We start from the raw sequence: 13,588 nt of genomic DNA on the forward strand, positions 1-13,588 counted from the left end.
CAACTTGCAAAGGTTATTGATCACACATTGAATTTCAGAAACCGAGCCAGTAGAAGGCAAAGCTTCCAGGTGAGAGGGATGAGACTGCTGACCCGAGCTCAGGAAAAGACCACACCGAAGCACAATGAATCACAACTACCATTTTATTGTTCGATGATTGTGATACAGAATTGTCCACGCGCTGCAGGACTAGTTTGGCTATGACACACACCACAGATGGCTCCACAGCTTATGGGGAACATTATCTGAGCCACACACTTCTCTGGTCATGTTTTTCCAACAGTCACAACAACAAAACACCTTTCTCCACAGAACGTGGCGTGACAAATTAGCTCAACCCAAAGTCATCCTTCATTCATGACAGTGTGGACCAGCCAGGCCACGAAACAGCACAGGGCACAGGGGGACCAGGCTTCACTCCATGAGCCACAAGACAGCTCATGAACACTGGACACACGCGCACATTCATCACTGTGACTAGGCTGACAGATGCTCAAAGGAAACCAGATCAGATTGGGACTTACGGGTACAAACATTGTAATGAACTTGTATTTCATACACAAGTTAGCTTTCTTCTCTTGTCAAATCCATTATCGTTCCCTGTTTAGACTCTTTTATGAGCTAGGGAGTTACGATGAAAAATTGGCCAAGCAAGTAATTTTACATTTAAACACAGTGTTAGATATGTTCACGATGGTCTATTTTACTCCATGTTCACTTCTCTTATTTGGTTTAAGCATTTCTCAAGTATTCACCACTTGTATTCTAAATCTGGCAAAGATTTCGGCTGCCAGCACTTGTGTACCCTGCGAGGATGTGAACTTCGAGCACAGATGGTGTGATGTGTACATTCACCCGGAGCAGCAATCACAGCCTCCTGCGATTCTAACAGGCAGAACTCGGCAGAGACTGGGGTTAGCCAGATGCTCAAGTGGAGGGTTCCACGCTCCTGAAACCTGTCCCCGTGTGCAGGACGGGCTCGGGCACAGCTACGGTTTTTAATCAGAGGGCAGCCTTCATTCAGATCTAGGGCGGAGCAGCATGAGAGCATGAGAACTGTAACAGCGACCACAACAGAAACGCAGGCGATTCCCCCACCGCTGAGCAACGTCAACTTCAGTGTTTTAAACACCCAGTACTTGGCATTGCCTAGGGACACCTCGCCCTGGCCGCCTGCTCAGAGTCAAGATACATCTGGCTTGGTCTAGTCTAAAAAAGAAGTTTAAGTATGTGCACAACTTATCGGTCCAAGTCACATGGCGGCTCTAACGGGAACTTTGAAAACTGAGAAGTGAGAACCGAAAGGATTTTATGGGATGCTTTCCCCAGGAAGAGCAGCACAGGCAGCTAGAGAAAAAGGGAACAGACAGAGGAGCCTGGCCAGGCCTTTCTCTTTCACCTTCCAGGCGAGCTGGCCAGCCAGGCCAAACCTGCCGCAGCTCCGGCCAGCGCGCAGCCCGGCCCCTCCTCGCTGGCAGGCCACCGCCAGTGGTTTCAGATCCCTGTAGTCAGAGACTTGCACTGTAATTCTCTTAAAACATCTGTCCTAGGTAAACGTGTGCAAGAGTAACCTCAGCAGGTTTTTTTAGATAAAGGCCCCAGCCAGTTCTTAATGTAAATATAGTGCCTTTTAAAACGCAGACTGAGGTTTCTCATGGTTATAAACGTTCAAATGACAAAAAAATGGAATTTACAAGAAAGGAGTGCCATGATGTATTATACACAACAATATAACAATTCATACTCATCTCACCTGCTCTGGCAAACTCCTCTCACACACTGCATTTAGCACGGGTGGCTCAATGGCCGATGCCTCTGACTTCCAATCAGGTTGAGCTCTGGTGACTGCCTTTTTGATGCCTAACATATGCGCAGAGCCAAGACAGAGCTACAACTGAATGCTAAGAGCCTTTGTAATTTCTCTGAAAAAGAGTCTGGAGGTGAGACTATTTGAAAGCATGCAGTAGTTGCTATTAATATGCATTCCATTCTAAGGCGGCCGCCTCGCCTGGTTCGGAAGGCAAAGGTGAAGCGAAGAGCTGCGAACCCGCCTGCGCCAGGGTTAGACATCGCTTTCCTTCGCTAACACACCGCTCAGGGCACATATGATCTTTGACATTTGTGCTGTCTTACTAGGCCGTTGGCAAAAGGTCTGCACAGCATTCAAATCAGCAGGTCACTTTTAGGTTGGCAAAAGTTAGAATTATTTAATAGAATGTCCTTTCAAGTGAAATGCTATCATCCCAAACGGATTCAATTCCAATGCAAAACAGAATCCTTGCTGAAAAGCCAAGAAGCAAAATTGCCAAAGAAAATGGAATTGCAGGGGTTTTCTGCCTATGAAAATCTCAGGTATGCGCGAGAAAGAGATCTTTTATATCTACTGAACAACGGACAGTTAGGTAGGTGTCTTTTCTCATGAGAGCAGCCGAAAGTCCACAGAATATGAGTGGTGATAAAGGCGAGGCTCAAGTTTCTTGTATTCCTGAGATGATAATACTTTCAAAACTCTAACTCTAGAAATGTAGACAAGGACTATCAGATGTGAACACATAATGATAGAGTTTCAGAAATTTCCATGGGGATTCTTATCAAAGGCTATTCCCTGAGACATGCAAGGGTAGTGAAAACGTAATTCTTTTGAGTACAAAAAAATATAACATATAAAACCAATTTGATCTCTTTACTTCTCCCTTTAAAGAAATTGCTAAAAATAAAGATTTATGATTATAGGCTAAAACTCTTATGTTTTGCCTTTCTTTAAAAGTTTCATTTCATTTCTCGAAAGGCCAGGCACAGAGGGATGCTTTCACATACATTCTTTCTTTTATATACATTTTCTCTCCTATACGTCTCAAGATCACTTTTTTAAAGGTACAGAAATAAAAATAGAGTTCTTACAATTGAAACAAATTTAGTGGAATCCCACAATGATTAGTTGCAATTTAAAGAACAGCACTGTCGCCTGGCCGGTGTGGCTCAGTGGCTGAGCATCGACCTAGGATCCAGGAGATCGCAGTTCGATTTCCGGTCAGGGCACAGGCCCGGGTTGCGGGCTCGATCCCCAGCAGGGGGCGTGCAGGAGGCAGCCGATCAATGACTCCCATCATTGATGTTTCTATCTCTCTCTCCCTCTCTCTTCCTCTCTCTGAAATCAATAAAGATATTTTTTAAAAAAAATTAAGAATAGCACTGTATTCTTCACTTTGGGAATTACAATGTGAAAAACTTCAGTGAACCTGACGAACTCCTAAAATGATTAGAACTTTTGGAAAATATGTGAAAAAAAATCCCAAATACCTCTTTATGCAAATTAAAGCTCAAACCACGGTATTCAAAATTTAAATGATTTACATAATCTACTATACTTTGTGCTTTTTTAGTAATTAACCTTCCTGAGGCTGATTTTGTTCTTAGTGTTTGCTTAACTAAAGTGCTTAATAAAATTTCTACAGAATATATTAGCCTCTCCAAATATGAATATTATTTTGAACTACAATCTGACAAAAATCTAACTACATTTAATTATGCTTGATTAATCCAAATGTCACTGAGAGATTTATAGAACAGAGAAATATTTTTCAGGTTAAGTTCATACTCTTTTCACTGTTAAGTTTCCTGGATCCAGAATTACCACAAATCTACTACTCAGATCTCTAACATTTAAAAAAAATCCCACCAAAAAAATATTCCCAACAGTCCAAACTGGCTAGACCATGGGACTCCAGACATCAGCCTCCGAAGCTTGTCATTTCAATGCGTGCAGACCCCGCCCGACCCTGCAGAGGCCCCTTCAGGTGGGGAGCGCGCTGGCCCCGCACAGCCGCCGCCGCCGGACGGGGAGGGAGGCGCAGCCGGGAAGGCCAATGCTGTTAGGGGTTCACCACCACCGCGAGGATATTAATTCGAGAAAGGGGCAGGCTTTCTTCTCCTGCAGGCACTAAACTGTATCAGACATTTATTTGCAGACTTGCAGTAGTGACGCCCTAAGGTGCTTTTATTTATATGCAAATAAGTCCATTTAAAGATGGGAAATTGGAATGATTAAAGGCATCCCAGCATCCCATCTCTTTCTCCATCACTTAGCTCTACCCTCCGCGGCGACTAGAGAGGCAGGTGTCAGAGAATGGAAAGTGTCCCCCACGGCTTTGCTGTTTCCTCCCAGGGAGCGGGGACCGCCACAGACGGCGGTGGCGCCCTTTATACCAGAAAGCTGGCAGCACTATGGGGAAAACAAAACAAGAAGTGGAGGCGCTGGCGAGGAGGGCGAGGAGGATGTGGTGGGGAGAGGCCGGGGCTGCGGCGTCGGAAAGGGGACGGGGGGCGCCCGCAGAGCGGGAGGGGCTCTGGGTGAGAAGCTGCACTGCGCCCACCCCGCGGCCAAGGCCAGCACGAGGCGGGCGCACCGACGGAGGCCGGCGCCAAGCGGCTGGACCCTGCAGCTAAGGAGGGGACAGCAAGGCACAGGGCACAGAAGAGTCAGGAAGCCACGAGCCTTGGCCCGGGCTTGGGGCCGGGGCACTGGAGCTGCGGGCGCCAGTGGGGAGCGCGCGTCCGAGGAAGGGCAGCCACCCCGGTGAGGCCGAGCTGGTCGAGGAGCCCGTGCGCCCCTGTGCCCCGCGGCAGCCCCTGCTTTAAAGCCACCCACGCCCGTCCCAGCCGGGGAGGGGGCTGTGTCAAGGCAGCCCATTCCGCACCAGGCTGGGAAAAGCGAAGGGCCCTGCCGAAGAAGCAAAGGCCACCACAGATCTCCAAAGGGCGTCTCCACAGCCACAGTCTTCTCCCCAACGGGGCTTCACTGCATTTTTATGGCGTAGCGCGTGTGTAGTTTTTGGCTATTACTGGTGTATTATTTGGGAGTGGGAGGGATGGCAGGGAAAAAAGGGAGGTGGGTAAGGTTGTTTTTGTTAAAATGTGGGGCCTGGATGGGAAAATGGTGAAACAATGAAAAGAACAAATGGCAAGAACAACTAATGATTCGGTTCTGTGTCCAGAATAGTTTATCTTGTCCAAAAATGTCATTGGCAATTTAAACGAGGAATGTGAGAGACTGCCTAAAAGCTATGAATGCCTGACAGGTGAATTTTACTAAACATTCAAAGAAGAATTAACACCTGTCCTTTTCAAACTTTTCAAAAAATTCAAGAGGAGGAAAGACTCCTAAGTTCATTTTTTTTTTTTTTTAAATATACCTTTATTGATTTCAGAGAGAGGAAAGGAGAGGGAGAGAGAGAGAGAGAGAAACATCAATGATAAGAGAGTTATTGATAGAGCCCGCAACCTGGGCCTGTGCCCTGACCAGGAATCGAACCCCGATCACCTGGATCCTAGGTCGATGCTCAACCGCTGAGCCACGCCTGGCTGGGCTTAAGTTCATTTTATGAGGCCAGCATTATCCTAATTCCAAAACCAGACAGACACTACAAAGAAAGAAAATTATAAGCCAATATCCCTGATGAACATAGACGCAAAAATCCTCAACAAAATATTAGCAAATTGAATCCAGCAATACATTAAAAAGATCATACACCATGACTAAGTGCGATTTATTCCAGGGAGGCAAGGCTGGCACAATATTCACAAATCAATAAATGTGATACATCACAGAAACAAATGGAAAGACAACAATCACATGATCTTATCAATTATGCAGAAAAAGCATTTGACAAAATCCAACACCCATTTTTGATAAAAACTCTCAGCAAAGTGAGAATAGAGGGAACATACCTCAGCATAATAAAGGCCATATATGACAAACCCACAGCCAACATCATACTCAGTGGGCAAAAATTACCCATTAAGATTGGGAACAAGACAAGGATGTCCGCTTTCATCCCTTATTCAACATAGTACTGGAAGCCCTGGCCACAGCGATCGGACAAGAAGAAATAAAAGGCAACCAAATTGGAAAGGAAGAAGCAAAACTGTCATTATTTGCAGATGACATGATACTGTATATAGAGAACCCGGATGATTCCACCAAAAAACTACTAGAACTGATAAATGAATTCAGTAAAGTAGCAGGATACAAAAGAAATATCCAGAAATCAGCGGCATTTTTATATACCAATAATGAACTATCAGAAAGAGAAACTAAGAAACAATGCCATTTACAATTGCACCAAAAATATAAAATACCTTGGAATAAATTCAACCAAGGAGGTAAAAGACCTGTACTCAGAAAATTGTAAGACACTGAAGAAAGAAATAGAGGAAGATACAAATAAATGGAAGCATATGTGTTCATGCATAGGAAGAATTAATATCATTAAAATGTCCATACTACCCAAAGCAATCTATAGGTTCAACACAATCCCTGTCAAAATGTCAATGGCGTATTTTGCAGAGCTAAATAATCCAAAAATTTATATGGAGCCATCTTCTGAAGTTGACAATACCTCCCTACCTCTACTCCTAGGGTAGGAACCACTATGGCATCTGAGGAAGGCACAGCATTAGCATCTCTCAACCCTGAATATGGTTACATGACCAGCAACACTTCCAAATTCCCAGAAAGAATTAGGACATGACCACATTCCACAATTAAATCTTACCCTGGGCTGTTTTATGATCAAAGTATCTTCCATGTAGGCCTAGTGAATATAACACACACCCCTTCCACTCCTCCAAGGCACTGAAAATAGAATTTTTACTTCAGCTCCAACTTGCAATAGCAGCCTTTCTTCCGCCCTAGGCTTGTCACTTTCCAGTACATTTCTAGTGGGAAGAGCAGGGAGACCCCTATGCTGTTTCCCCTTAAAGGTGAAACGGCATAAATTTATAGGATTAAATGGCAGTGACCAATGTTTGCCCCTAACTAAACCAAGTATTTAATTGACTTACTTTTTATTTAGTTATACAGTGAGTTAGAAGTCCTTGTTTAATAGAGTATACTATCCTTTGTTAATACATTAGATTAAATCTAATTTGGTATTCTATTATAAATGTTAATTTATTTTTCAAAAAAGCAACGAATTATTTTAGTAAAAACAAAAACCCCCACACCCAATAGCCTCAGTAATATTGAGAAAGAACAGAGTTGGAGGTATCACGCTACCCAATATTAAACTATACTACAAGCCCATAGTAACCAAAACAGCATGGTATTGGTATAAAAACTGACACATAGATCAATGGAACAGAATAGAGAGCCCAGAAATAAACCAAGGACTATATGGTTAATTAATATTTGACAAAGGAGGCAAGAATATATGGTGGGGTAAAGACAGTCTATTCAATAAATGTTGCAGGGGAAATTGGACAGATACATGCCCCCCCAACTGAAACTACACCTCCTTACACCATAAACAAGAATAAACTTAAAACAGATTAAAGACATAAATGTAAGACTTGAAACCATAAAAATCCTAGAAGAAAAGATAGTAATATTTTTTCTTTATATCTTCTCAGGCAAAGAAAACAAAAGAAAAAAATAAACAAACGGGACTAAAACAAACTATTTTTGCACAGAAAAGGAAACCATTAAAAAATTGAAGAGAAAACCTACTAAATGGGAAAACATATTTACCAATGATACATCTGATAAGGGGTTAATTCCCAAAATTTATAAAGAACTTACACAACTCAACACCAAAATAACCCCAATCCAATTAAAAAAGGGACAGAGGACCTGAACAGACACTTCTCCAAAGAGGACATACAGATGGCCAAGAGACATATGAAAAGATGCTCAAGGTCACTAATCATCAGAGATGCAAATTAAAGCCACAATGAGATATTGCCTCACCCCTGTCAGAATGGCTCCATCAACAAACCAACAAACAACAAGTGCTGGCGAGGGTGTGGAAAAGGGGGCCCTAGTGCACTGCTGGTGGGGATGCAGGCTGGGGCAGCCACTGTGGAAAGTAGTATGGAGCTACCTCAAAAAGTTAAAAGTGAAGCTGCCTTATAACCCAGCAATTCCACTTCTGGGTATATATAACAAAAAAAAAACCCAAAACACTAATTTGAAAGAATATATGCACCTCTATGTTCACTGCAGCATTATTTACAATAGCTAAGTTATGGAAGCAATCTAAGCGCCCATCAACAGACAACTGCATAAATAAGCTGTGGTATATACACAATGGAATACTACTCAGTCTTAGAAAAGGAATGAAATCTTACCATTTGGGACAGCATGGATGGACTTGGAGAGTGCTATGCTAAGTGAAATAAGCCAGGCAGAGAAAGACAAATAGCATATGATCTCACTTATATGTGGGATCTAAAGAACAAAATAAATGAACAAACAAAATTGAAAAAGACTGATAGACACAGAGAGGAAACTGGTAGTTGCCAGAGGAGAGGGGGCTTAGGGGACAGGGATTTTGAAAGATGGGGTGACTGGGGGGATGGGTGCAAAGGTGAAGGGATTAAGAAGTACAAATTGGTAGTTACAGAACAGTCACAGGGATGTAAAGTACAGTGTAAGGAATGTAGTTAATAATACTGTAATAACTATGTATGGTGCCAGATGGGTATGAAATTTATCAGGGTGATCACTTAGTAAGTTATATAATGTCCAATCACTGGGTTATACACCTGAAACTAATATAATAGTGTATGTTAACTGTAATTGAAACAAAATTATAGTTATATCAGAAAGTGTTGAAACAAAATTATGGTTTTTCTTTTCAAATATTTAGGTATAATTTCAACTATACATTAATTATTAGATTAAACAAAGCATCAAGTTTGCAAAGCCAAAAAAAAAAAAAAGCTGTGAATGCCTGACACAAGCCAAGGTGGTCCCCACCTGAGCTTAATGCTGCTCGGAACAAAGGAGTAAGCCAGTTGATAAGTTACCAAAGCTGCCATTTGGGGGTGGAAACTGGCTGAGGAGGGGAAGTCTTTTATTGGAGCGTATACATAGGCAGATTTTCTGTCTTAGAGGTGCTAATGTTTGAACTGACAAGAAGAGCCTTTCTTTTCCAATTATGAAGCTATAAATATTAGCTTGTGCGCCCCAACTACTGGCTGAGGTATTCGGGGAGGGGAAGAGGGTGGCACAGGAGGTGTGAGCGTAAAGAGAAGGGCCCATGCTCTTAGGGCGGAAAGTCTTGGAGCCTCTCTGTTTCTTGAACTTTGAACCCTGAAACCACTGGTGGCAGGGTTCAGTCCCTGACAGCACAAGTTCATCAAATCTCTTCGAGAGTTGGATTATTTCAAAAGCCCTGGTCTCAGGAGAAGATTAAACACAAAACAAAAATTCTTTTTTAAACCTAATTAACTACTACCCAAAAAGCTGTCCTGACTCATGATCTCCATCAGTTCTTGACATCATCGAGACTTGCATCTAGAATTCAGTTGTAAAATCTTTTTAGGTATGTGGTAGGTTTCTGTGAAAACTTTGTTCAAATGTAAACTTCATATCACACTGTCAGTTTTTGTCTTAACTATACAGATTTATTTTAAAAAAAAGAAGAAAGAAATGCAATAGGCTCAGTCTGCTCTCCACCCAAAGCCACAGCACCAGGCACTGGCCAGGTCCCTGCAGAGCCACACACAGAGCCAGGCACAGAAGACAGACTCCAAATTCAGATAAAAAGATACGAAGGTGCCCTGGCATGTGGCCCAGCCGGTTGGAGCGTTGTCCCACACAACAGAAGGTTCCAGGCTTGATCCTGGTTGGGGTGTGCATGGCAAGCAACTGACTGATGCTTCTCTCTCTCTCCCTTCCTTTCTCTCTAGAAATCAATTTCAAGAAAACATATCCTCGGGTGAGGATTTTAAAAAAAAGATACAAAGGTGAAAGACCTCAGGGATCACCAACACCTCCTCATCTAAGGAATGCATCTGTCCACAATGAAAATATTTACAGGGATGGTGCCCTCCACTGGGCCCCTGTATCTCCCTTTATTTTTCTCTATAGCACTTGTCTCCCAAGTATACTAGAAACTTCCTTCATTTTATGTCTTGTCTGTCTCCTCTACTAGAACTTGCGCTCCCTGAGGCAGGGACTTCCGTCTGCTTAGACCACTGCACGTGCCCAGCACTCAGCACAGTTGCTAGCAGACCGTAGATGCTCACTAGTATTTAAATGGAGGAATGAACATGACTTTCCTTGACATTACTTCTCTGTCTACCACTTTAATTTCCTTTGTCTCTTACATGTGGGCACATATTTAAGTCTCCATTTCACACCAGGACAGAACCAGGGCGATGACTCTGACCTTAGGTGAAGGCACTGCACAGAGTAGTCTGATTAGTCCCCAACTAAAGGGAGCCAGGCTGCCACGCACACTCCTTGGTCACTATGCCAGGCTGGGCCTGAAGGTGAGAAAAGACTGCCTCGTAGAATATGCTGGCCACCGAGGAAAGGAGACCCCACAAACAGGCCAAATAAAACCCCGCCCTGTGATCCACCTGTCCGTGCTCTTTTGAAACAGTCCCTTGTGTGTTTCTACAGTAGGCCCCGGACCTACAAACCATCTAAATGTATATCACAGAAATAATCCTGATGATGCCTTTAACTTTTCTATTTCTTAATGAACCAAATTATAAAATGAGTTGATTGAAAAGACAGGTAAGCAAACCTGTATCATAGTAAAGCTCTCACAGGGTAACTACCCTCAGTGGGGCAGCTGGACTAGTGAAGTGTTAGTAAGAAATAGTTTATACTTCTCTTGATGACTCCGATTAGGTGTTTGTCTGAAATATTCTATTACATTTAATAAACTAATAAATGTCCATGGCTGATAGCATCTTACATTCATTAAAATGTCCCATGTCCCTTACTTTCAAGCCAGAAGGTACTGGTATCTCTGATCAATGTAACCTGAGTTAAAAGTTATCTTTCCACTAAGAACAATAAACAAAAATCCTTTATCAATCAAGCTGTTAATGCTTCTCTCCTGCCAGTGATATTGGGTCCTTGTGCTTACTAACACCGACTGTGATTATGAAGAACATTATCTTCAAAGTTAATGTTTAAGCACCTGCGCCACTGGGAGAGATGGCAGAATAAATGCATGTTTAGCTAAGTGCTCCTGCCCTTCAATACACACAGCCAAAAACTGAAAAAGCTGTCTGTAATGAATCTAATAAAAGCTACCACCACTCCAAAGACTCCAGGGGAGGGTCTGACAGATTCAATGAAATTGGGGACTCATCAAAGGAAGATTCTCGAATTTGTCAGGCAAGACGCAGTTGCTGGGCTGTTCACGAGCGCGTTCCAAAGGGCTCTCTACCAATCCTTTCTTCTTAACTTGGAGAAGGACAGGTGGCAGGCAGGAGAACTGGGTGCATCCTACGTGGGCGCATTCCCAGCAGCAACCGAAGCGGGGAGGTTGAGATCTCAGGTGCAGCATTTGCACCCAGTGCAGAGAGAGAGTAAATCAGAAGCCAATCGCACAAACGCTGCCCACGCCAAGTCCTCACTTAGCGTCATGGATGGGCTCTTTGGTTTTAAGTGAAACAATGTGTATGAAAACCAATTTTCCTAAAGGCTAATTGATATAAACAAGAACTAAGTTCCTACGGCATCTCACTAATGCTATAAGGCAGCTGCCATTCGAGGACGTGCTGCAGGTGTCACCCGGCAGAGCCCGGGCAGGAACCCCCCACTCCTGCTAGCACCACGCCTAATGGAAGCGGCAAAGTCAAGGGGCACCCTCTCCCCCACGGGGCGTGGCCACCCTGGGCAGAGGACCCCGTGTCCACGGAAGGCGCGCCCAGATGACAGGGCCCAAGGAGGCTCTGCTTCTCCCCCTTGGCCACGCGTAGAGAGCACTATGAGAAGCACAACAGGCCCAGCAAGGGGTGGCCTCAGCTCATTCAAGCCCTTCGCCCTGGAGAAGGAGGCAAGGAGGCTTTACCCAGCCTCTCCCCGGGCAGGCAGGACGGGTCCCCTGCAATGCAAAACAAGCAGCAGAAAAGGCCATCGCAACACTTGTGCAACAACAACAGAGCAAAACAACACGGGAGACACGGAATGAAAGGAACAAAAGGCAGGTGAACACGCTCCGCAAACGGAAGGATTTCAGAAACCACAAAAATGTAGACGACACAGCTCGGCCTCCAAAGAAACGAAAAACTAAGGAGCCCAAGAGGTCGACATGATGAGAGAAAAAAGCTGGCCGAGCTATGGAAAGAAACGGGTAAAAAAATCAAACCGGGACGGACGTGAAAGCCGCATTGCAAGCACCAAGGCCAGGCATCGACGCTACGGGAAACGGAAAGAAACCACACAGCAGGAGGCGACGCAAGGTGACAGCGATCGAGGGCAAGATAAATGCGAAGGACAGACAACAGGGAGTCAGGCCTGGGACAACCTGTTAAAGGGAACAAATAAACCCGCGAGAAATACAGTGAGGCCCGCACGCACGTCAATACCTAACGCTCACTGAGAGCCAGACAGGGCCAGCAGATAACTGTCAGCTCTGAGATATGCTCGAATGAAGCTCCTGAATTCAAGGATACACAGAAAGATCACAAGCACCCAGGACAAACCAGCGGGCCATCTTCCAAAGGGGAGGAAAGATCTGTCTGGACTCAGCCCTCTCAGCACCACCAGACACTAGAAGACAATAAAGTGAGGGCTTCAAAGAACCGAGGGACAAAGGATATGACCCAAGAATCTGAGAGCCAGCCAAGTTACCGAACATAAGGAACAGCAACAGCAGGCCATTTGTAAATATGCAAGAAAAGCTAAACGCAGCGGCATCGGGTCCCCTAAAAGATAAAAGCATCAACTCTCGAATGAGAGGTCTTTGTACGAAGGGCCAGCAGTAAGCACTGAGTTCATTCAAACATAAAATTAAATCTAAATAACTCTACTAACTGCCTACCACTATACACTTTAAGTTGCCTGTCTTCCTAGGTAAAAGCTGCCGAATCCATTCGATTGTCCCCTCTAACTAACCCTGCCAAAATGAAAACACACAGAAGAGAACCTCTCTTGAAAGGAATTCTCTTGCATCAGAGAAAAACTTTGGTGTATATCTTCCCCTGGAGAGTTGGTACACCCCCAAAATGCCTCAAAACGAATAATGCTAATCACCTGGCGCGCTGCTGAGGGTACAGGCCGAGGAATAACATCCATCTCCTCACCTTGGTCCTGCGTTCAGGCGCCACGCCACCTTGGCAAACAGCGCACCGCTCTGGGCCTCACGCAAGCCCGAGCCAACGCCTGCACGGGCCACCTCGGCATGGCGGGACCGAGGGTGCGGTAGGCCAAAGTCCTTTGGAATCTACAGGCAAGGCTATAAAGCCACGGATGGAAGACCCACCGCAGCAAGGCGTCAAAATGAACATTCAAAGACAAAGAAGGGATCGGAGCCTTCCGTGGACCTACCCCTGCTTCCTTTCTTCCATTTCTCTACATTCTGAAGTCCCTGCTCAGCACTACAAAGAGGATCTCAGTACCTCCACAGCTCCTGAACGGAATGAGTTTTAATTTGGAAACAGAGATAGTTTAAGCATTTAGAAAGATGTTGCCCTCCACCCCAGGTAAATGTCTCTGTTTTCATCCCTTCATTCAACTAGTATTTATTAAGCACCTACTATGTGCCAGGCACTGTTCCAAATAGTAGACACAGTCTCCAAATACTTAAAATCAAGTCAATGAAAGGCAGAGGAACTGGAG

The sequence above is a fragment of the Miniopterus natalensis genome, chromosome X (assembly GCF_054644295.1).
Source record: "Miniopterus natalensis isolate mMinNat1 chromosome X, mMinNat1.hap1, whole genome shotgun sequence".
Lineage (NCBI taxonomy): Eukaryota > Metazoa > Chordata > Mammalia > Chiroptera > Miniopteridae > Miniopterus > Miniopterus natalensis.